The following is a 25291-nucleotide window of genomic DNA, read 5'->3' as shown; positions in this document are numbered from 1 at the left end:
TCCCCAGAATAATCGAGAACTAAGGGTTCAGATGAAGCAGGGTCTGTCATTTTGTTTGGGTTTTATATCACTCACCAGTCCTTCATAACACATCATCACATGCAGCAGTGTAAAAATCAAGACTCTTAAGATAGAAGCTACTCTATCACTCTTGGTGTCTGAAGATTGTTAGTGTCCTATATATATCCATATCTATATATGTGTGTATGTCTATATATGTGTGTGTATGTGTACATATATATATATATATACACACACCTATCTCACTGAGACCATATGTCTCACATCTCCTAGTTCTGAAAATGTGTAAAGACTGTTAAGTTAAAGCTTGCAAAACTGTGTTTACTTTTAAATATACTTTAAAATAACTTAAATACTGTATGATTTATCAGGCCCCATTCATGTGTTTTCCTGATACTTCAGCTAGCCTTCTGGGAGACCAAGCATCTTGAGGGAGTCGCTGGTGAATGGTTTGTATTTTCAATCAGAGCATCCGCCAGGGCGTTCATCTGACGCAGACTGAGTCTCTAGGGGTATGTTTGGGTCAATGAGAAAGCGTTTGGATATTTTAAGTCGGATTCTTTCATGATGTTCAGTGTCTTTTTACTGAGAAATTATAGTGTGATGGTATCCATTGCTTCTGTATCTTCTGCTGTATGTCTTCTCCATGTTTACGTAATAGCATAGTTTAAGTGATCTCAGCTGATTAGTGAGTCTCAAGCTAAAGAAGACACTGCATAATTGATAGCAAATTATGTGCTACAGAAACAATTTAAAATACCCTGAAAATTGGCAAAAAAGTTATTCATAATGCCTTCTTAATGGTGGCATCCTTTCTACTGCTTCCAAAGCTACTGAGAGCTGGAGCCCGTACTCTGCAGTGTGAGCGTCGCAGCTGCCTGTTCCAGGGTGCAGCTTTACTGACTTTAAGTAATTCCAGCTATACGTCTGACCATAAAATAGTTAAATTTTTCAGAACTTCTAAAAATGAGAAGAAACCCTTTTTAAAAGATTGTAACTTGCCTCATGTTTTTTTCTTTTAAACAATGTTGTACAACTGTGGAGCTGCCAAAAAGAAGAATTAGAGTGTGTTAGAGATGAAGAACTGAAACGTTTATGAAGTGGTAAGTGAAAAAGCTCTGCAAATTGAGATTTTTTTTTTTGAGCTTTACAACTTTTTTCTAGTAACGTTACCTGGTCAGGATCCTGTGCCATCGGTATGCCCAGTCCCGTCATTTGTGTCTATGTTGATTGGTATCTAATCTCCGAGGCTGTAGACTGCAGAGGGGCTGTTCACCAGCTTGGTGAATTATGTTATCTGTGACCCATTTGTTGCAGTTACAAGTAACTTCTAGGTTAGCTGAGGTATATTTGCTGCCTTCCACTTTCACTCAATTCATCCCGCGCTTGAATATTCATTCCTAGGCATTCGCGCCAGTGTTGTATTTAATAGTGGTCTTGTGTTAAAGCCATCTGCTGTACTTTGCTTGTTTTATTACCAGAGTAGTAATTATAGATCCTGTTCTCCTCCTCACTCTGATACCTTTAGTTACAACAGACTTTCAGCTCTGTCTCTTGGCTGACTGTTCTGCTGAAGAACATTATAAATGGCTCGTAATATGTTCAGGTTATTTGGCTCCCATAAATAGTACTAGGAAAATATGTCATTTATGACCTGCTGCTGCTATCAGTAAACCTGTGCCTGTTAGGCCTTTGGAATTGCATTTTCTTAAGATTTATTTTTAAAAAAGAAGAGTAGGAACTAAAAAAAGTATCCCAATTTACTTAGCGTTTGTTGTAAATAGCATGAGTCTGAGATTATGCCCATTTCTGTATTGGATGGGATGCTATTTCATCAGCATCACTTCCTGGATATGCCACGAAGAGGCTGTAAAGTGTCATACAAATACAAAATTGTGGGGTCTCAGGATAGAGAAGAGTATAAAATATGTGCTGCCATGAGCGCTACTGTTCAATGCCTGTAGAAATTCAGGGGTTGGTCTTGGCTATGCTGTGACAATCTGCCAGGCAAACACTTGAAATATTCCTTCAAGTTAGAGGCTGCATTTCAGAATTTAAGGCAGTTATACTGCCTCTTCCATACTCCCTTTAGTGTGATGAACTCACAGCAAGAGAGTATTGTACCTGTATAACGCAGTGGGAAAAACTTGGATCTGCGTTTGTGGGACATCGTGTTCCCTCTCAAATTCCCCGAAGAGGTCCTCTAACTGCATCCTCGCGTGAACTCTTGGCAATTAACATAGAGGCTGCTCAATACGAAATTTAACCTTTAAAATGCTCCTTTAAATAATAAATAGCTATCAAAGTTTTAAAATGTAGTTATTGCTGTGGACATAGAGTTTCTAAAATATTTAAAATCATTATGTTTCTTGATATTGCAGGGCCTAGGAGAGGGAAGCAGCACACATACTCCGTCCCGAATGGAATTGTGTTAAGTGCAGGGTTGTTTCTAAAACGAACAAACAAAGTATATCAAAATATAGGAAGTTGTCTGTAGAATAGTGGCTGAATTCTTGATTAATGACCCATCAGTGGCTAAGTGGCTCTGAGTGCATGCTATCAAGTAGGGTAGAAATGCTGTTTAAATCAAGGGGGGTTTATGCATGAGGTCAGGCTCAGGCAGTTTTTACCCCCATATTTCTGCAGAGTTTAGTGCCCTGCTACCTTTGCATAGTTGGGCCTTCAGACGCCAACAGATGAGCTCTGGCAAGTCAGCAGAAAGTAGTACGTGTGCTTATCCCTCCACTTCAGAGCAAAGTCAAATATCTCAGCACAAACCTGTTTCAGTGAAAAAGTGAGCTAAAATGATGAGCCCTCATTGAAGCAGCAGAGATGTACGCCCACCATCTATTTTGCTGACTGCCTGGGCAGGGCGCGGGGGAGGCAAGCAGGGCTGTTCTCCTCAGCAAATCTTCATTGTCAGCATGTGAATTGAAAGTCCTCCATTTGATGTTGCTGAAGTCTAAATGGCAGCTGTTTCACCTCCTGAAGGAGTCTCATTAGCTTTAATTTTGTAGCATATGGTTTCTTAAAAGGGAACTTTTGAGGAGGTTTGCTGCAGCAGGAGGGAGAGAAGAGCAGAAAATGGTCTGCAGAGAAACACTGAAGCTGAATGTTTTCTTTGGTCATATTTAAGCAAGTCCAAATAGCTGGCATCATGCCTCTGAGCCAAAGTTAACTGGTCCATTCCTAAGCTGATGTGACTTGCAGTAGCTCTGCTGGCTGGTGCTTACTCGAAGAAGGAGTCGGGCTTGTATGGAAAGGGAATGCCACCTTGTTTCCCTGGCTTTCGTAGACAAGGCTTCATCTCCACCCCCAAATCATCTATGACCAGTCTTAAATTTCCTCTCCCTTTTCTTTGTGCTTGTCAGAAATTTCAGTTTTCAGATTTTCTGTCTGTCATTGACAGCTGAGCATAAGTCACATTTGCAGTGAGCTAAGAGCATGTGTCTGGATGTATCTATGGCAGAGCTTATCTATGGTAATTTGTTGAGTCAGGAGATGGTGAAACTGTTCCTCCAAACCTGGTGATTCCTCTAAGTATGAATGAGATTCTTTAAATTGGTTATCTTGCTGCTTTTTAAGGATAGTCAGAAATAGGAATGTCTGGGGGAGTAAGTTGGCAGAGGATCATTCCATATGTGCTAGAGAAAATATTGATTGGATATGGAGGCAACTTGGAGAGTTTCTTGAGGACTCAGACTTTTGTTCCACATAAACGAGCAGATTTTGCTCATTGGTTCTCAGTAAGATTCTTCTGGATCCTGTTTTTGCTTCTGAGACTCAAATTTGCTTTGGAGACGCACGGCAACTTCTTTCCTCTCTGTTTGATCCAACAATTGTTGCCATTGCTTTGAAGTGTCAAGTCTGCTGACAAAGTCCTTGTGTTTCTAACCTTTGAACTGCAGTTGTGTAGCATGGGGCTAACTTCCAAGAACACTAGGCAGTTTCTTCTGCTGTAGAACAGAGCCACCAGACATGATCAGCATGTCCTGCTTCTGTGCCTCAGTGGAAGTGGAGGTCCCAAACCAAAGGCATGGAGATCTGAGGGGAGGGTGTCCTGTGAAGCCCAATAAAGCTGAGAATCACTCTCAGAAGGTGCACCAAAACATTATGTCCTGTAAGTTTCTAGATGTGACATAAAAGCTGAAAATCTTAAGGTTTATGTGGCTGGTCTCATAGTCACTGGTTAGAGCATACTAAATTCACTACTCTACCAAATGATTTACTGAATGCCTAGAGATGTTTAAAGAGAATCCCAGTGCACGTTGTTAGCATAATAACAACAACTCTACCCAGTAACAGAAAGAAAGGACCATAAAAAAATATATGGCATATGTTTCTTGTCATGTTTCTTGTTATTTTCCTTCTGAGGTGACTACACAGTTGAGGTTTCATCAGACATCTGTTTTCCTTCTCTGGTCCCTTCTCTGTTTGAAAAGATAACTTGTTGAGACAGGTGTTTCTAGGCAAAATGCTGGGCATGTCAGAAAAAAATCTTCTTCCTGGAACCTCAGAAAAGATGTCTAAACCAGTTCCTCAGTGGTCCTTGGAAAGTATCACTTATATGAGATTCGATACTTTGAAAAAGGTATCTGAAAAAAAGAAACTGCTGGAATCTAGCAGCTAGGAACTGCTAACTGCAGCTTCCTAAGCTTTGGGGCGCACATTGGCCCAGTCGGTTTCTCCTTTCCCTGCCCAGCTGAGAGGATTGAAAGTTCACTGGCACTGAGGTTCCTCATGCTTTTGGAGACTTTGGTCTGTAAGTCTTCAGCTTAATTGTGCAGTAACGGTGCAAAAATATGCAAGCTCTAAAAAGCTTCAAGCTGCTTACCGTGACAATGCACGCACGTGTCTGAGTATCTAGCGCTTGTGTCAGGAGCCTGGAATGAGCCTGCATGAGGTGTGGGCACCATCGCTTTCCCATCAGCCGGCCTGTTCCAGCTGCTTCCCTGAGGCTGCAGTGTCTGGGCTTGGGGGTGGCTGCGCCACTGTTAACTCTAGCAGCCTGTGGTCTTAACTGGTGGGCACACCATTGTGCACGATGTGCCCAAAGTGCCTGTGCCATGCCTCGGGCTCGCCAGAGCCAGACTGGGCGGGAGGCCAGATGGTTTTTCCTTCACAAAGACCTCCAAGTGAGGAGGGCTGCTTCCCTTTGCTGAAAGGCAGATCCTGCCATCCCCTATGAAACTGCACCGACCCAAATATCTTACCTTGAAATTCTGTGTATCTTAGAGATTAATCTCTGTATATGACTAACATTAATATTTATGACCATTGCTTCTGCTATTGCATTGCTTGCGATATATTGCAAAACTTCATCTCCTTCTGCTTACTAAGAATGTCATTCATCAGCTTGATTCTCCTTATTCCAATTATGATTCAATAAAGACAGATCCTTCTTCTGACATAGCTTCATGGCATTTCCAAAATATTTATCCTATTACTGACATCTGTGTTACAGCTATGCAGTTTCCTGCTTTTTGCTTCAAAAATTCTTCTGTAAAAAGGATGCACTCTACTTCAGTAGGCCAAAAATAGATGCACACTGACTTCAGGTTTAGACTTGTTTTACTCCCTGTTTCATTGCCAAAAAATGATCCGTTAAAGATAGCTGTTTGGAGGGAGGAGTCAAGCAAGTTTCATAACTAATGTACAGTTCAAAGTCCTGAGTAAAGACAAAGGTAGACTGCTCTTGTGACGTTCATGAAAAGTGGATGTATGCTTATTTTCCCTTCTCTCCAAAATGAATGTTTTTGGTATATGTTTTTATACATATATTTTTTCTGCTTTGTATTATCTAGTTTGCCTTCCTAGTTGAAGTCTCCCATAGCTTCTAACGCCTCATGATTTATGTCATTGTCTTACTACATCTCTTTTGGCAAAGTGGCATACAGCTGATTCCTTTATTTTCAGCATGTTCTTTGTCTCTATCAACTTCTACTGCAAGCCGTAGCGATTCATTCTTCCTCAGTTTCTGGTTTCTAGAAGGTCTCGTACTAAAGGCAGGATGTTGAGAGATTTGGGGCTTCATTTATCACAACAACATTGTATCAACACTTTTATAGCAAAATGGAAAACCGAGGAAAACAGTGAACAGCTGCACCAGCAGATTTCATACATTAGGCTATTAGCAAAAACTGATTTTCCAATTTAGCACAAAAACGGAGCAACTTTTGTTTGTGTGGAGTCCTGCCAAACCCACATTAATTGTATTCAGTTTGCTTACTTGGAGCCCAGATGAAAATGCTTTTCAAATAATTAGTTAACTGTAATCACAGAGATCCTGATTCAGAAAAAAGCCTTGGTCAGGAAGTACAACCGCATGTGCCTGAGCTCTGTTGAAGTCAGGGGGACATAGTCATTTAATTAACGGCCTTCCTGAACGAGGCTAGGAGTGTTCATAGGAGTAGTAACCACTAGCATCATCTCAGCCTATGCCGGAAGCAACACACGTTGCAGTCTACTGATTAATTGTTTTCATGATTTTCCTGTCCTTGGCTCTTCTGCCAACTGCTCCAACAAGGATCTCCGTGGCTGACACTTGTTCTGCCTGTGCTACCAAGTAGCAATGCCTCTTGTGCACCATGAGCACGTTCAAAGCCTGTGTTATCTTTGCATCTAGTTATTGGCCGCTCCCCCTCCATGAAGTTCTTCTTCGTGGAGTCTTTCCTGCTTTTCTTTGCTTGCTCTGCTGTAAGGCACAGCAGCGCTCTAAATGAGCACCTCGATCACGTTCTCCTGGATGGACATCCGATCTACACTGGGAATAGCTGTTCAGCTGGGGGTGTTGGATGAGAAGAGCATCTCATCTCTCTCATGATGCCTCATAGCAAATATTCAGCGGGTTTCTGTTTCTTTTTGTCACAAATTCTTCCAGTCCATATGCTGGGCAATATTCCCAGTCCTGCCATCATATTTCATAGCTCAATCTCAGATGGGTACTCAGGCTCACAGGGACACGTTAGCCCCTCAAATATCCTGGTTGAGAGAGGGCCCAAAATGAATGCTACATGAAGCAAACCAGAACACTGTGCAGCACATACCCTTGATAAAGCACCTTCTGCTGTAGGAGAGCTCAACTTTGTATTGAAATTAAGGTGCCAAAACCCAGGTATACAGAGCCATTCAGAGGATTCAAATAAAATAGTGTTTCCATAGCAATGAAGTAGTTATGTGCTACACAAATGGTCTAAAAAAAAATTAGGAGGAGAAGCTTGAAGTTAGAGTGTTTTCTTTGCTGGAAGTGAACCAGAAATGCTAAGGGAAAGGAAGATGTGGAAACATAGATAGAGCCAAGTGCGCAAATGTCCTTTTTCTTAAAAACAAAACAAAAAAGGCCTGTCAGAATGATAGTCAGTGTAGCATGTAGCTCTCCATGACTAAGGTAAGAAAAAAAATACTGCTAAAACTAAGCAGAATGGAAAAGCAAACAGCTGGAGAGAGATTTCCTCCCAAAAGCTAGCAAAAAAAGGTTTGAATTTTCCTCAGTTTTGTTAAAATCTTAACCTATCAAAAATTCCACTTTTCTGCAAGCTTGTACACACACAAAACAAACAAACAAAAACTCCCATCAAATGTTACGGTATTTCTCCTGTCTCATAACCCCCTAAAAGGACCTGGCAGTGGAAATGTTTCAGTGTAGCATGAATGTTAAAGAAGCAGAGACGTACCAAGAAAACGGAGAAAACCCTGGGCTGCTTTTCCCCACACACTTTTTTTTTTTCTTTGAATATTTAGCAGGGTTAAAACTAGGTCAGACTCTACCAGCCCTGTGCTGAAGCTATGGCTGTGACAGTCGCCTGGAGCGGGCTCTCTGTCTGCTGTCAATTTGCAGGGGTGGTATGAGATATCCGGGGGCATCTGAGAGCCTGATCTGTCTTTGGCAGACCGTGGTGTAAATCCGAACGACTCTATGCAGGCAGCGGGATAATAAGGGGGACGGGGTGGAGAAAACATGCACCAGGCACCTGCGGACACTGCGAGAACGAGCAGAAGCACAGTCTTGGAGGCATTGCCAATAACGACCAGAAGGGTCTTTTGTGTAAACAGTATTTATGCTAAAAGCAGGAGTCCTGGATGGCGGCAGAGTTCACAGCTTTGGAAAGAGAGCTGTTCGTGCAGCCAAAGGCTTTCTGAAGGACACATATGGGGAGGGACAAGATGGGTGGGCAGGGACATTTGCACTGGGTAAATTAAAAGTCTGCTTGTACGAATAGAGACAGTAGCTTGTCAGAAACCCATCTGCCCTTACTGAAGAGAAAACGGAGCAGGTATCCTTCCCTGGATAATAACGTGCACAGGACCACGCTCATGCTTGCCACAATTTAGTGGCGTTTTTAGCCTGAGCCAGAGCATTGCTCACAGAGAACTGAAGGCCAAGCGAGGTGCTCCGTGCCTGTGTGTTAGCATTAGACTTTATGCTACAGAGGTTGCAATTCCACATCCAGGTCTCACTTCCATTAGTTGGGTAGGGGAGCAGCAAGTTCAGCAACAGTCAAAGCAGCTGCCACCAAATGGGGGCAGCCCAATTTCAGTGTAACCCATGAGCTGGAGGCCCCCAGTGGGGAGGCTTTTCAGGGGGGTTTAGGACTGGCCTCACTGTCAGGGGGGAGCTGTCTGTGTGTCACTGATTGCTCCTTGGCTTCTCATCACACCGCGTTACTGGTCCATCTCTTGACCAGCAGCCCCATGTGGAAAGCTGCCCTGGGTTACGACCCGCGTTGTGCAGCATATTGCTCTAGGCCACCAATTACAGCTTTTTTGTAATATAATAGAGTTTAAAGAACAGGCCAAAGAGTAGTAACTAAAACTCCTCAGATTTCTGAAATGAACCCTTCTTTATTGGGAAAAGTAAATCTGAATATGCTGATACTGCAGCAATATATTAGCACTGACAAATGGACCTTTAACAAGTCAGGGTCAATATTGACAAGGTAAGAGGTTTCTTTTTTTATTCAGAAACACAAAAGAAGTCAATAGGGAAGGAGGCCACCTCCCAGCATGCCCCTGAGAAACTCCCAAAACCAAAGCACCCCTTGATTCGTGTTTATTGTAAGAGAAATTCAGAAGGCATACAGACTTTGGGTACCAGGCTAGTAAGAATGCACCTGCTCTTTTATTTTTTATTATTTTGATGGAATTTTGTCTTTTTTCTTTGTCCTTTCTCTGATGGTTAATAAATTGACATTTTTGTTTTCAGAGGGAGGAGTATGAATACTGCCTCACAGCAAGCACGTCAGTTAGGAGGCTGGTGAGGTGGAAAAAGCAGCACCTAAATGAGGTTGCTATATTCACCATCTGGAGGATTTCTTTCTCCCCAGTGTTTGTGTTAAACTCTGAGCTCAGGGACCTAAAATTAAACAGTGTGAAGACTCTGGTTTGTTTTTAATCCTATCACCCAGGACAAAATGGTGAATTTTCGTGATATCTTAACAATAGTAGAATAGAGGGAGGAGGAGGAAGTAAACATGTGAGATGAGAGTGATTCAGGCATCTCTCTTCCTTTTGGCCAAGTCGGGCAGTGAAATGAGGGCAGTATATCAGTCAATACTGGTAAAGGACGTGGGAATACATCTGCCATGCTTCACAGGCTGCAGAAGCTATTATCCTTCATGAAAGGCAAAATATTTCACTCAGGATATTTGAACCATCCGTGATGTGCTGTATGTCGTTGAAATGGGCTCGGTGGTGCCAAGCTACTGATCAGTATAACCATGCTGGATGGAGTCTTTTGCTGAGCCTCCAGCACAGTGGGGACTCTGACCCTGCAGAGACCATGTGGGCAATGTGGCTGGGAGACCTTTACCAGCTGCAGCCCTTCAGCAAGTCCATTAGCAGGGTAAATTGGGGCAGGGCAAGGACGCTGATGGAGGTGGCACTCCTAGCTCGAGCTGGTGGGGAAACTGTCACGGCTCTCCAGATCAGTGCCCTGCAGAGCAGCCAGGCATGAGCTGAGCTCTTAGAAACCTTCCAGCTGTGAGCCAAGTGATAGCCATCTAAAAGCAGGCATCACTGCAAAGAGGAGGCAAAATTCAATGTGTCCCTACCGAGCTGCGATGAGTGGTTCAGCTCAGAACCAATGTGACGGTTGCCACAGAGGCTGCAGGAGAGTTTCTTATCCTTTGCCTTTTAAACAAGGGCAGATGCATTTGGCAGCAGTAGACGTGAGTCCTGAATAGTCCCTCACTCCCACATGCACTGGCTTCTGTCTCAAACAAGACAGCTGCAGTTTATTTCATATGCGTGCACACACACATGCAGGTCCCTGTTCCCCTCGGATTTCCAGCATGCTAAGCACAGTCATAGGCCATCACTTTTTCCACCACCTAAAAGTGGATTACTTGGATGAAGATTTGACTCTATCAACTCATTTGCATTTCCCTAAATACAGTCTCTTCTCCCCTGTTTTTGGCAGTCTCTGGCTATGGCTATAAGCAGCAGCTCTAGACCAAGGGGCACCTTTCCCAGGTCTCTGGTGATGGGCTGCTTGCTTGAGTACATCTCCTGCGGCCCGGAAGTGAGGAGCTACATGGTAGCTCCTGAGCTCCTGACTTAGAGTAGAAGACATATGGGCTGCCAAAAGCACCGGCCAGGTCAGGGTGCAGCGAGACTTTTGATCACCCCATTGCACGCGCTGCTGGCTACAGTTAACACCTGACACAAGATATCCCTTGGCTGCGATCCTCTTGTGCCTGCGGGTGGGAGCGTCGGATGATGCTATAGGTGGTCACGGCTCACAGGTACCCACGCTCCTCCCTGTCCTTGCAGAGGGAAGGAGGCTGCCAAGAGCACAAGGAACTGCAGACTGTTTTGGACCAGGCCCACAAAGCTGTGTCCCTGGGGTGAGGCTCGAACTGCTTGTGCCTGGGGACCAGTGGGTTCAATGCTTCCAGGAGTGTTTTAATTGAAATTCTCTATTAAGCGGTTGCGTGTTTATCTTGAAGAGCTTGAAAGAGTTATGAATCTGCCAAGCGCATTTCAGGCTGAGGTGGAGAGCACACGAACAATCATCCTTGCTGTAGCAGGCAATATATAATGGCTGGCTTGCCAGGTTGAAAAGCGAATATGGTTTGTCTTTCTGTTTGCTTTAGTGAGGGATAAGAGACTGTTTTGCTTGCTCAGGTGTTTTGAGTCTTTCAACTCTGCCTTTGTCTTGCTGGGTTTGGGAATTAGCTTCTAAGTGTTTGCACATTCTTCCTTCTCAAACTGGAGGTTATTTGTGTGTTTGTTCAGGAAGAAACATAGGTGATACTGCCATACGTGATACTGCTTTGCTCTTTTGTTGACTCTTTTGTTGATTGCTTTGCTGCTGCCACTGCAGTTTTGGAGGGGAAGAGGCACAAAGAAGCTGAAGTAGTGTTTCTGTTTGAGGGAACAAAGCACAGAAGTGTGCTGTTTATTTAAGAAGCTGTTGCCATGTTTGTTAAAGCAGCTGTTGGTTTGTATAGATCTCTTCTCTGCAAGTGAAGAAGATAAAAGGATGCTGAAATGCTGAAAGGTTTGCAGGCAAGAAAGACCTCTGAAACAGCAATAGGTAGGAGCAAGCAGTGGAATGCAGAAAGCGATACAGTGACAAATATTTGGCCTTGGTTCTTGAATAAATTAGCTTTTTGCTAACATGGCTATCTGTTTGCATCCAGCTGGGTCAGAGCTTGGATAGAAGAGCTTACGATTGTCGATCCTCATCCATGTAGCCATGCCCTTGGTATGACATGAATGCCAAATGTACAGCTGATAATCATTTTTGGAGAGTATTAGTGACACTAACGTAGTAAGGATTTTACAGGATATCTTCAGACTTCGTTCCTGCAGGGAAAAGGAACCATTCCATAATAATTCACCATGAGATTTACCTAGAGATGTCACAAAATATCCTCTCCAGGTGTTCTGCACAAGTACTGGATGGGTGGAGGGCTTTTTTCAGTTTCTTAATTCACTGGGAATGATTCATTGGCTGGCAGCTGTGCTTGTGAAATGACTAGGTGCATCCCTCAGAAACAAGCCCTGACAATCCACTCAGCACCCAATTTGGCGTCTTCGCATCTGTGCACTTGTGTTCGTTCTGTTATGTAACCTCTGTGCTTCTACCCGCAGTCTGTTGACATTCATTTATTCATTTGATTTCAGTTTCGTATGCAGCAACCGCTGTCATTTCCATATTGCGAAAGGAGGCCGGGAACATGTTGACACAAGCCTTTGGCTCATGTATATGCTTCGATAGCAGATGAGGGAAAGCGCTGTACTCATTAAGCAAGACAGGATGTTCAAGGACATCTCCCTTTTAGAGGAGGCCTTTAATGGGAGAGGTGATCAGAAGTGGGACTTCCGTTCCATGGGAAAGGCTGCAATAAATACTTTGCAATGTAAAATTCCGGTTTTATGTGTGTGGGAGGGACAAGAAAAACACAATATCCAATAGAAATTTTTCAAAGGGTTTGATAACTGTGAAACAAAAACGAGCCTGGAAGCCGAAGCAAGAAGTAAATCTCGGTCTACGTGCTTCAAAGGATCCTGTGCCCCTCAGTAAGGCCTAGGAGAAAGAGCAGAGTCAGGGGCTTTTGAACATGGTATCCCAGCTCTGCAAGAGAACCAGGGAGGCCCAGTAAGTCCTCACAACAGTTGAGCTTTCATTTTTACTCCCCTGCAGCTTGGTGCCTAGAAAACTCCACTGTGGTATGGGAAATCAGTGGCTTGCAATATGCATGTAAAAAGGTTTAGGACTGATTTTTGGCCTAAATGGCTTCATGTCCACCTGTAGCGGAGGGGAAATGGACTGGATAGCTCTTACCTGATTTCTCACTACACTCATCTGCCTAGCTAATGGAAGTCTAGCGTCCATGCTCTTCTTTTCAGTCTGTATCTCCTATATTTCCCTCTGCCTTCCCCGAACTGATCTATCAGTTTCACCTAAGACATGTGATATGGGTACATTTCTCATCTGTATTACAGGATAAAAGCTGCTTTTTACTTCTACCATTTGGAGAGGGGAGAGAAGGTGGACAAGTACTCCATGAAGAGGTGAGACCAGCAAATGCCCTTTCATTTCATTTGGTTGTCTGCTTGTCTTGGAAGAAGATGAATCTTGGCTGAGAGACAAAAAACACAGAACACCTATTCAGTAATCTTCTACAGGTAACAAAGGCAGCAACAATAAAGGAAAAGACCAGCTTCTTGGAGACAAAACTAGGTCGCCTGGGAACTTTAACTTCAGCCTATGAATACCTCCATTTGACCTCCTGTCACAAACTGGTCAAAGCTTGAAAGGATCCTCTTTATCTCTCCGCAGATGGGAAACTTGCCTCTCTGTAACTTTTGTCTAAAGTAACCATGCTATAAAAATATGATGACTGCCTCTGCAGCACTTGCCCGCTTCTATAATGAGATAATTGCAGATAAAGGTAATGTGTTTTAAATTTCGTATCTTTATTAAGTCTCTACTAGGTAAATGTGTAGGAGATGGTTTAATAAAACAATTCGGAAATTTCCCACAGCAAGCTGTTGGAAGGACAGAGCAACCGTATGTGAACAGTACCGACTTAATCAGTATTTGCAGAAGAGCTAGAGAGAAGAATAGAAGGGGAGGTAAAATTAGATGGCCTGTCCCTAGCTTCGGTGTGTCGATGAATGGTTGGGGCTGCGGTTGTGCCATTGAAGCAAGACTCAGGAGCTGTGGCCTTTAGTCCTAGCTCCACCAGAGACATTTGTGTGACTTCTCTGGCGTCATATAACTCTTGTGCCACAGTGAAGTAAGGCCAAAATTATTTCCTTGGTTTTCACCCTGAAAAGGCATTAACAAGAGGTTTTCCTTTCATTTTCGGTGCTTGGGAGGTGGTGGGTGTAGCCAAACTCTCTGTTGATGTTTCATGAGCTGACTAAGGACCAAACTGTGGATCTAGCAGGCTTACGGTTTGATATCTTCTTCCACCAATGCGGAAGAATGCCTTTTGCTTCATCTGCCTTGCATTGTTCAATGGGCAAGATCAGCTGCTGTGTTCCTGCCTTCTATCTACAACTAACTGTCTTTCTCCAGAGAGTGGTGAGCAGTCAATTTGCAGCTTTTCTGTCCTCTGGGGGGTCTTATCAGAAGAGTAAGCGTGGCTGTGCCGGCACAGATAGGCACTGCACTCAGGAATTGGCTCTTAGTCTTTCATTTGGTGTGTTTTGTCCACAGACCCTTACACAAAGAGATTTTTCCCAGTACTCAAGGCATGAACACTTCTCTACTGCTAAATCTCTGCTTCACTCCACTCGTTTGGAAGGGAGAGGATGCAGAACAGTGCTAGTTCTCCAGCTCTCTGACACGTCTTTGATTTCCCATGTTGTCCAAAAATTCCCTCTGCTCAGTCAATAACATACTCAACCCTTCAGCTATGCAGGGAGCATTAGCTCACTCATTAGTCTTCAGATATTCAATTCTTTATGTTTCTTTTTTATTTCCATTTTTACATCTAGCTTAAAGCCATATTCCTCACCTTATAGAAATCTTACCCAGTATGCTCAGGTCTTAGTGGAAATACATGCTGTTTGCTAAGCAGCCTCTTCAGCTGTTTTCTTTCAATTCACCACTCCTTAGAGTTCAGCCCCTGACTTTTTTACCAGCTAGGACTGCAGCAGCTGAATCCTGCCAGAATTTAACATTGAAGTACTGTATCCAGTATACATGGCTATAACTTTAATAGTCATGAATATGAGAGGAGTGTATGTTCTTCTGCCTAGAATGGGGTTTTGACTGTGATTAAACTCTTAAAAATAGTGTTCTGATCATATTTCTTACGGATGTTTTGAGAGTTGCAAATCACTTTAGACTAATATCAGAAAGAAAGTTCTTTGATTTATGTTTATGTCTTGTGGCTCAAATAAATGATAACAAATTCCATCTGTCCACTTAATTAATGCTCAGAGAGGAACAAAGAGGGCTGCCTAGCAATAGAGAATACAACATTTGACTCAGCAATTTGAAAATTCATGATAAAAGGTGATTAATGTTATTGAAAAGTGCAATTACCAGTTGGCTCAAGACAGGTTAAGGCCTTCACTGATTGCCAAATGTGTGCTGTGTATAGAAGGTTCTTTATGTTGCTGGTGCTGGGTGAGCTGTAAATGTTTTATGACTTCTCTCACCTTAGAAAAACTGCAGTGCCAACCTGTCACAGGAGCACACTTAATTGCTCTTTGACAACATTTTCATTGTTCCCTGAATATGCACTGTGGCCTTCCTCGCCACCCCCACCCCTGCCCTCAGAGCTCTTGACATTAAAAGCTATTGATGGATGAGCTTGTTTTGACTAATTTTGAATCCACTTGAACATTACATGTTTGAAAGTTCAATGCTGATGTAACTGAATTCATGTCCTAAGGGAAAGGAGCATGTTGGTGGAAGGGGCAAAAAAAAATTCCAGTGGGAAAAACTGATGGAAAAGAGAAAAAGGGAGCGAGGAGAGACAGCAAGACTCAACTAATGGTGGAAAAGGATCAGAAGCAGAGCAGCAGATGGAAAATTAAAAACAGTGTGTTTGTGTGGGCATGAGTTTGAGTCAGATAAAGTTTGTTGAAGTTGACTGAAGCTGTGCATAGCAATGGGTTTTCTTCTTGCCTGAAAAGTGGCTGCGTTAAGAAAATTAAATCTACCTTGCAAGGAAAAATCAGTTGTACCTGTGATGGGCTGAAAAAGCTGATGAACTTGACCCTGTGTTCCAGACTTATTCAGTGAAATCCTCCTCTCCCTCACTTCCCCTTTTTCTCTCCACTCTCCTTGCTTAGACACCCAGAGAGAACAGGGTTAGTGCAGAAATACAGCTCTGATGGACTTGGAAAAGGTAGTTTTCAACCTGAGGGAACTTGAAAAATACCAATAAACACGTGCTGGATTATATTAGGTCAGCTGCTGTGTAAGGCTACCCTGGTCACTGATATACCCTGATAGACCGTCCACCCCTGCAAAGTGCTCAGCACGTCCTGCAAAAGGGCTTGTGTGATCAAGCAAAGGAAGCTTGTAATGAGTGGCTCAGAAGAAGTTAAGATTATATAAAGCAATCTTACATTGCTTCCAGCATCTCTTCCAGAATATAAACTCTCTTTCATCACCGTTCAGAAATATTAATATCTGCTTAACCCATTGCATCACATCTGGATGGCTGACAGCATGTAATAGAGGTCAAGATGGATTGTATTTCTTGGTCTTCACTTCAGTGGTCAGGAACTGGCTGGTGTAGATGAGGCATACTTATAAGATTATGATGGTAATTTGTAAGCCTTTGCTTGAAGCATTGCAACCGACTCTTGTACAAGTGAAGCTGATGGCTGCAATCCAAGTCTTTGATAAATCACTTTATTGCTGACCTAATGAGTTCTTCATGACAAGAAAATTTCTGCAGCGGCTCATTCAACAAGCTATTTTCTATACCGGTGGTCAGGATGGAAGAAATGGTCCCACACAGAACAATTGGGAGGCATGCTACTTTGCAGAGATTAATTGGAGACTTGATTAGTCTAACTATCGAATGCCAGATGTTCTCCCTTTTATAAAAGATTTGCCAGGCAGTGGCTTAATTTAGATTTACTTCATTAGCTGCTGATGTCACTGGGTTCTACCCTATTCAAATAATTGATAAGATTAATTCCTTTCCTTCCTCAGAGCCTCATTCTGTCTTTCAGTTAATCAGCCTTGATTTGCAAGGACAGGGACAAAAATCTTAGAACCTGCTTTAAGAACTGCTGTGTGATAAGTAAGTGTGCGCACTCATCTAACATATGGGAAACGTCCACCAGAGAAACCTACTTCTAACCACAGAGACACTTAGCTGTCAAGTGGACTGCTAGCCAGCAGCTGGCTGATCCCACAAGAACAACTGTAAGTCAGGTCTTCAAATACATCTGCAAAGGGAAATTCAGCCCTAGCTGGAAGTCAGGGTCCAAGTCTCTGTGGCACAGGAGCACTCATGGTAGGACAGAACTGGGTGTTAGCCAGTGAATATATAACTTAACTATCTCAAGTTCCTCCCTCTCCCAGCAAACAGATGATACGAACTCCCCCCTCCACTCTATAGCTAGAGCACTGTTTTTCTTTAGTTCAGGGTATAACATCTCATGCTTTTATCTATGGCAGCTGTGCAGCAGTGAAGATGGAGGCTGTGCGGCTGCATTTTGAATTGGCCACCAAGGGAGCAGATCATTTCACAGCTGCTTTTCAACTCCAGGTTGCTACTCATCCTATATATTAACTCTTTTTTTTTTTTCCTCCAGCAGGCAGCTAGCATCCAATAACAACTCTGAGACCTGGGGGCTATTCTTCCTTTTGGAGGAGCGGGGTGTACTGCGGAAGGTCTGTATCCAAGTGGCTTGCTGATGAAGGAGTGACACTACTGGGGGCTGTGTCCATGGGAGGGAAGGGACTGCCAGCCCCTGGGACTTCTCGGCCCATCACCCACCACTCATAAAACAGCCCTTCTATGAGTGGCTCTGAAGGTGAGGGACCAGCTCAGCCCACGGTAATGCTACCAGGACTTGACTGTTCTTGGAGACACAAGTCTGAAGTGGCATGTCAAGAGTGAAAATAATATGCATGTTGGGCCTTAACTATCTAGCTCTTGAAGCACTTAGCAAAAGGAACTGGTGTCTTTTATCCCTAATTATGAAGGGAAAACTGAGATAGGCAGCCCAGGTTGCATCTGAACTGCCAGCTGTTCTCTGTTGGTTCACCATGCCTTTTCTCTCAGGTTCCCTGAAACACTGGAGCCTGTTTTATTGCACCAAGAACTCCTTTAAGACTCTAGTGTTACGACCAAATGGATCTATCTGAGATCTTTAAAAAATGGTATCTTAGATGACTAACGATAATAGGGTGAGTAATAGCTAATGCTTCTGGGCAAAGTTGTACCTATATTGCCGATCTTCACTATATTTGCTAAAAATGAAGGGGAAAAAAGAGATAATTTTTGGCTGAGTTGGAACTTTTTTCCAGGTCAAATCTCTTCTTATTTCACTGTTAATCTTGGAGTCTTATAGAAAGCTGGGGCTATGAAACTTCTGCAAGGTTGGACCTGAGCTAATTAAAATGAAAGCTTTTCTCTCTAGAGACTCCATGTCGACGTAGGCGGTACTGGGCTACCTAGACTCATGAGTCCCCGCCAATGTAACCTCACTATGCTGACTGCTGAGTGTGCAGCACAGTGGGGGCTTGCTATTGCTCATTTGACTGGGGTGATGGTGCAAAGTGCTGCCCTGAAATTCCTGGTCGCTGTCAACCGCCCCAACAGGCTCTGCTTAAACAGAAGATAAAAAATGCTAGTTTAAGGAGAACAAAAGATTTTCCCCCACCCCAGCCCTCTATACTGAATTTAAAAGTTGTTTTTCAAGATGAGAGCCCAGGGTGCCTGAAGCAACAAATCTAACTTGTCCAGCAGTTTCAGGGGTGGCCCCGTTTTTTTGCTGGGATGCTGAGCTTATCTGCCAGCAGTGGAGCCTGCTCTGGTATCTTCCATGCCCCTCGCTTGGATTGCCAGCCCTGCTGTCACCCCTGAGAGCAGATGTTTCATTCGCTTGCTCTGCATCTTTGGCCCATAACTTGTTTGTATTTCATTTTTTCCTTTTCTTCTCTTCCTCCAGGAAAATTCCTGTGTTGGTCACAGTGGCCAAGATTTGGCTTTTCGCAATCATTTCATTTTTTCCTCTTCCCTGAGGAATTTCCCTTCACTGCACGAAGTACTTTATTTCTCTACGGCAACCTTCAGGGTTCGGATGAAGAATGACCAGTCAGTCACAACTGTGCCCCATGCTGCCACGTCTTGCAGGTACAGCCCGGTGTTTGCAGCTGTGCACATCAGCAGCCGCAGGACTGAGCCTGTCCCCACCTTCTCTCCCTGTCCTGCTCATCATCAGTAAGCCCAGAGGCTCACTGCGTTCTCGGGCCATGTCTATCCCATTAGCCCACGCTCTCCTGGGGGAGGAGGCACCACCTCTGTTTCTATAACGCCCCTCTCTGCCCTGGTACATATATTGTGTAAATGCTATACGTAATGTACGGATGAGAAGGAAGCAAACCCTCTTGACCCCTGTAACTCAGCACTGCTCTGTAGACTTGTGACCCAAAGCGGGCTAACAAGCTGCGTGTGTCAGAGGCAATAAGCGATGTGAAGATGTGAAATCCTTGATTGTCATTTAAAATCATGAAGACACTAAAATACTCTGGCTTCAGTTGGTTTGCACGAGATGACCGGTTACCTTCACGTGCAGTAGTGGAGGTGCACTTGGTTGTTAAAGTTTTCTAATATCCACCATTTGAGGAAGTTCATTCCAAAAAGAATCTCAAAACCTTACTAGCACTTTCAGTGTCATGTAAACTGTGCGCTTTAAACAATTGTCTAAAAAAAAGGCTTATTGATGTTGCAAGCAAGCCGGGGCTGCTGGGACTATTTTTTTAATGGCAGAAACCAGACTATCAGAGTTCACACCAGTAGATAAGGATTTCATTTAGTTACTTGTTTTACTTTCTTTCTGAACTGACTTCTTGTCTAGTTCATTTTCTTCAGGTTTAACCCTTTACTAGTTTAAGCGATGATAATCAATGCTCTGCACCTATATATTCTTAATTCTACATTGGCAGCTGATTGTAGGAGTGATATATATGTTGTAAGAGCTTTTAGAAGCAAGATGCGTAATATTCTTGGCCTGTGGCGGGGGGGCGCTGAGGAAAATTAGGCAAACAATTTAATTTCCTATTGAAAATCACGACGTGCGTTATCTCCCATGACATGCATTATCTCCTATCTCGTTGTGCCTGTGCAAAGCTATTAGCAGCTGTGATATCACAGCTATCAACTCGCAGAACCTTGCAACTTATAATTAACAGGATTTCCTCTTCAGTTATTGAAGTAATAACAGGAGATACTCTGTGGAAAGCAACAGAATCCACGGCAATTGAATGTACTATTTCCTGGAATTATATCTCAGCTTTTCAGGCAGAAGATATTAAGCACCACACGTTTAATACCTGCAGTCACTCTTGGCTTCATGGGCCGCATCTTGCCCAACACAAACTGGTTAAGTCGTTTGGTGTCAGCGCTGCCTTAGGCTGCCCCGAGAGGCTGGCTCTATCTTAGCTATTCCATGTTTTGTCATCTTGTCCTAGTGATCTTGCATGAACTTCAGCGATTGCTTTTCTTCTGTTTCCTGCATGGAAAAAAGTACTGCTGTCTTATCTAACAAAATTTTCGACAATGCTGGGTGAACTGGGCCAGAATCTCAGAAGAACCTACCAGGATCTACTATAAATGATAAAGCAATAAAGGAAAAGGTTAGCAAACCTCTCAGATTGTCTTTTCTTACCTTTCTATTGATATTTTCAAACTCTGAAAAATTCACTTTTCTCAGGAGCATTTTATTTCTAAATTGAAATTTGCTATTTTTGGTCCAGCTGTAGTTATATACATACGTATACATATGTATATGTATACATATTTGTGTGTGTGTGTGTGTGTGTGTATCTATCTGTCTATCTTGTCCTATAGCCAACTGCTACATGTGCATATATAAAATTACATTTCAGCCCTGATTCACAAAAGTATTTAGTGCCTCATAAATCCTCTTGCAGTTCTGGACATTTTGTCTTTTTTGCTGGTGATTCTGGTGTAAAGCTGGCAGATTAAACAGCAAAATTTTTCATTCGCTAGCTGCTGAAATCAACTAACTCTAAGAAGAGGTGGCAAAGTTATTTATACTGTTCAGAGAGAATAATTCTTTTCTCTCCTTCCACTTGGCAGAAAAAATGCTCTGGTAATGTAGGAGCTTAGAATTTCCTTTGGAAGTGACTCTAGTTGACTTACGAGACAAATGGATGAAGTTCACTTGTATTTAAAAAAAAAAAAAAATGTTTCATAACCCTGATATACAATGAAAACGATGGATGCATGGTGTAAATATTCTGGAGTAAAAATTGCATCCATTAAAATTTTTGAAAGAAATATCTAAGGAAAATGATGTTACAAACGATCTCCTGACTGCTCTGGGGCTTTGTAGTCCATCAGCCAGCTGTCTTAGCAGCTCCTCTCCTGGTATCCGCTTCCAACTTACTGCAGGCCAGTGCGTCCCACGGAACAGCCACACACCACAGCTTCCTAGTGAAACACTAAATGGGGTGTTTCCATGGGAGCTATGCCTATTTACACACTAAGATTGGACCTCTTCAATATCTGAGGTGGCATTTCAGGGACTTTCACATTCCAGTGCTGAACTCCCAGGTTGGGCTGAGAGGTTCTCCTGGAAATCAAGAAGCTTGCAGCCCTAACCACATCTGTTCAGGAAATCATCTTTATAGGGGAAAACCAACTGCTGATTTGACTCCTTGCACATGGAGTGTTTTGGCCCTTATTTGTTTGCTCGAGAGATGTTTTCCCATTAAGAAGGGAATGGACGTACCCCATAAATGCCTGGCCTTTTGCCGATTTTTCTGCACCTTGAGAAACGTTCATCTTTGTGTGCTTATTTACTCATGCAATGAAAAAGTACCTTTTCTTCCTAGTCATCCTGTATGAATCTACAATAAAAATGAGGTATGTAAGCCATCAGAGACATAGCTACAGGCAAGAAGTAAAGTGGGCTTAGTGACCTTGATGTGCATCCTGTAGTTGTTATGGCAACAGGCAAGTGAAATCACTGTTGCTAAGGCTCAGACAAATAAAGCAGTCTCCATCATTTAATGGTCATTATTCTCTAGTAACTTAATTTTGGGTTTTCTGCAAGCAAACTGCAAAATGAGTCAGCAGATTCAAAATACTTATTAAAATATGAATGAGAGGGTTTTTTTTCTTTTCTGTCCCTATCCTTTCCCCCTCAGCCCTTCCAGTAATATTGTGAGGAGCGGCCACGAAGGACTGCAAGCCCTGGGTGAGTTGGGGAGCTAATTCACAACAGTTTTTAGGAGCCAGATTGTGCCACTAAATGCAGCCTTGAGGCAGGAGCAGTGGATACCACGCACTCAGCCCCTGCAAAGCCAGGAGGCAGTGTGGCCCAGAGACACCTCTCTTTCTTGTCCGAGAACAGTGATTTACAGCTTTTATTTATGAATAGCCGATAATACTAAGGAAAGTTTAGGCCCTTTTCCTTCCTGTTTTGCTTTGACTTTTTGCTTGCTGTAAAAGTATGGAGGTATCATACTTCCATGCTCATTTGACTGGAGCTAAGATTTTACTGATTCTCTCAGATGTTCATGATTAGTATTTCCTGCCCAGGAAAAGATATGTAGTTAGACTGGCTGAAAAAAGAGTTTATTTTATTGGTGATTTTAACAGTAAAAAAAAAAAAAAAAAAAAAGAGAGACCCCCTTTAAGAAATTGTAGTAATCTAAATGTTGGATAATTATTTTTTGATTAAATTTTTAAATTTTAAACTGGTTGGTGAGGTTTAGCAAAATCAGGAGAAATTGTAAAACTTCAAGAATCAAACAAGCATCTGAATATCAGTGCCAATTTTCAATGAGAATGGCAAAAGATAAACATGAAGGCTTAATCTCGGTAACATTCATGGAAATTGAGTGCATGAAGGGGGAAACTGCAGCCAAATCACATTTTGCTATGTAAATGAAGACCAACATGCGATTGGCCTATTGTTATTTCTGAATTCTTTCAGAGACCTGAAGCCAAACAGAAGATCATCTTCTTAGGGAAAGCCTGCTTTCCCTAAAATAACTGCACCTGGTTACAGGCACAACACAAAATCCCTCAGAAAAGTCATTGCAGACTCGCATGTTCTCTTCCCTGATTGTGAATTAGTGAAGATTCTTCCAAAGGCTAATTGCACATCACCTTCAATTCCCAGTTAATTTCCAGCAAGGCCAGATGTGAATTCACAGTTCAGGCCTCTATATTGTTCCAGAAGAAGCGGTGGCATTAGCAACTGAAAGCAGTCATTACGTGTTTGTTCCAGCAGCGGACTGATTGCTCATCAGGTGGAGCAGATCCCTGTACAGCCTGAGCCAGGGTGCAGCACTATACATATGTATTCTTGCTTGAAAAGGGACAAAATCAGACCGTTCACGTATCCTGCCAAGATGCCTCTTGGTTTCAGATGCCCTGGGTGATTGCAGGGAAGGGTTTCTTCTGCGTTTGTGCACATTGGCATTCAGCAGGCTGTTCTCCATTGAAATCAGTGGTATTTCACTGAAATTTAGATGAAATTGGAATCCATCCCGAGGACGAAAGCCAGACCTGTGGAGGACACTTGGTTTGGTGCCCTGAATGCATGTGGCTTTGCAAATGTGCCTGGCACATCTCTGTGGTGGGATTTGTTGATGTCCTTGGGCATTGTTGCTGGCTCAGGGAAACAGCGTTCGGCAGGAGACTTCCTTTGGCTGCAATTAGTTGGGTTTCATTAAGGTTGTTCTGCCAAAGAAGAGATGTTTGAGCTGCTTTTTGGGCTAGGCGGGTAGCTTTGTCACAGCTGTATGTCCAGCAGAAATCCATTTCTGGGCTCGGCCCCGCGCAAGTTGCCGAGGCTGGAGGTGGGTGGCTTTTGCTCTCACTGGCAGATGAGGCTGCTTGGGGCTGAGCCACCTCCTGAACGTGTGAGCCACTCACTAAAATCCTCCCGTGTCCAAGAGTCCAGGAGCTGGGGAACCAAGCTGCCATTCAGCTCACATAAATATCCAAGGCTCCTCTTACATCTGCTTTCATCTGTTTTTTTTTTTTTTTGAAATTCAGACCACCTGATTGTTGATGAGGCCTAGAGCAACTATGTGTAATTAAGGTATTTGCTAAAAAAAATTGATCATTAAATTAAGTGGTTATTGAGAATGTTGCTCTTAAAAAGCCAAGCAGATGATTAAGCAAAGATTTGCATGAACATCCAGAATAACAAAAACAATGATGGAAATTACCGTTCTCCTCAACATGAACTGCAATATACTCCAGCTTGCACAGGAGTAAACAGCCGCATAGTCAGAAGGGGGAATAGCTGCAAGAGATCTGCCCTGTCAGTGTATTGCTAAGTGGTAAATAAGCTCATATGGTGATGCCTTGGTGTGACATATGCACGTGTTTTCACTGCCTATAGAGTTATGTGTAGGAGAGTCTGAAATTGTATGTGAGGGTGTCGGTTGCTTAAGAAAAAGTTTTTCTTTTTGAGGGAATGGAAATGTATTTCCACTGAACTCTTGACTTGCTGAATTTTGTTTTACTCTCTTATTCTTTGAAAACCCCTTTCCCTTTTTCTCCTCTGTGCATCTTTCAGCGAGAAACCCCCAGACAGTGTGTCCATCTGTAGCAGGGATTGTGTTCTCCTGTTCAATTGCATCAGAACTGCTGTATCTGAAGTTTTATGGCATTCTCTGATTTAGTGGAGTTTTGTAATAATGTATTGTGCTTAAGACCTACCTCTGTGATTGAAATATTGCTTGGAGTCAACGTGGCCGCTTCTTAGGAGAGAGGGAGCAAGAAAGGTCAAGTTTAAAAAAAAGGGAAACAGAGAAAGAAACAAACCAAAAAAAAACAGTGCTGTCCCAACTGCTTGGGAAAAGTTGAAGGTTTCTGTGAGTGCTTGTTCATACATTTACAGCCTGCCATTGCCTTTCCTAATGCATTACCTTCTGCTGCATTTAGAAGATACTAGAAATTTTTACTTTCTAATTTCAAGCATGGTAGCGTATAAGGGCTACATTTAGTTGTTGCACATGCTAATACTAAGAAACAGTCATTACTTGAAAAACTTTCTTCTTAATAGGAAAGAATAAAAGGGAAATGATAGTAAAAGGGACCTATCTCTCCCTTCCTGCTAGATAATTTAGCCTCTTGCAGGAAGCCTGTGGAAGTGGAGCAAGTTGAACCACCCAAGTTCTGGATCCCTTTGGCTTTTAGGAGGCGTTTAGGATCATTCTTTAAAAATGCAGTCAGATTGCAATAACGCACTTTCCCTTTAAATATTTTTTGGTAAGCCCCTACTGAAGCTTCTGTGCTGTAGACAGCATGAGAATCTGGCTGGAGCAACAGTTTATTTTCTTAGCTGTGCTCTACATGTTTAGTCAACATCCTCACCTAGTACCTCACTGTTTTTGTCGTCACAGAATCACAGAATGGTTGAGGTTGGAAGGGACCTCTGGAGATCATCTAGTCCAACCCTCCCGCTCAAGCAAGATCTCCTAGAACGTATTTCCCAGGAATGTGTCGTGTCCAGGCATGTTTTGAATATCTCCAGGGAAGGAGACTCCACAACCTCTCTGGGCAACGTGTTTCAGTGCTCTGTCACCCTCACAGTAAAGAAGTTTTTCCTTATGTTCAGATGG

The 25291-nt window shown here is 42.9% G+C and overlaps 1 long non-coding RNA gene across 1 annotated transcript; it reads left to right on the top strand.

The window, feature by feature from the left end:
• The first annotated feature begins 846 nt into the window (after positions 1 to 846).
• On the top strand, positions 847 to 25291 carry LOC138060951 (uncharacterized). The gene is made up of 8 exons (XR_011134464.1): positions 847 to 1124; positions 12973 to 13041; positions 13156 to 13421; positions 17266 to 17344; positions 17739 to 17863; positions 18628 to 18812; positions 20150 to 20314; positions 25073 to 25291. It is a non-coding gene; the product is annotated as an uncharacterized lncRNA (long non-coding RNA).

This window comes from Struthio camelus, chromosome 14 (genome assembly GCF_040807025.1).
Source record: "Struthio camelus isolate bStrCam1 chromosome 14, bStrCam1.hap1, whole genome shotgun sequence".
Lineage (NCBI taxonomy): Eukaryota > Metazoa > Chordata > Aves > Struthioniformes > Struthionidae > Struthio > Struthio camelus.
Note: the sequence above shows the minus strand (reverse complement) of the source record. Positions and strands in the feature narration are given on the sequence as shown.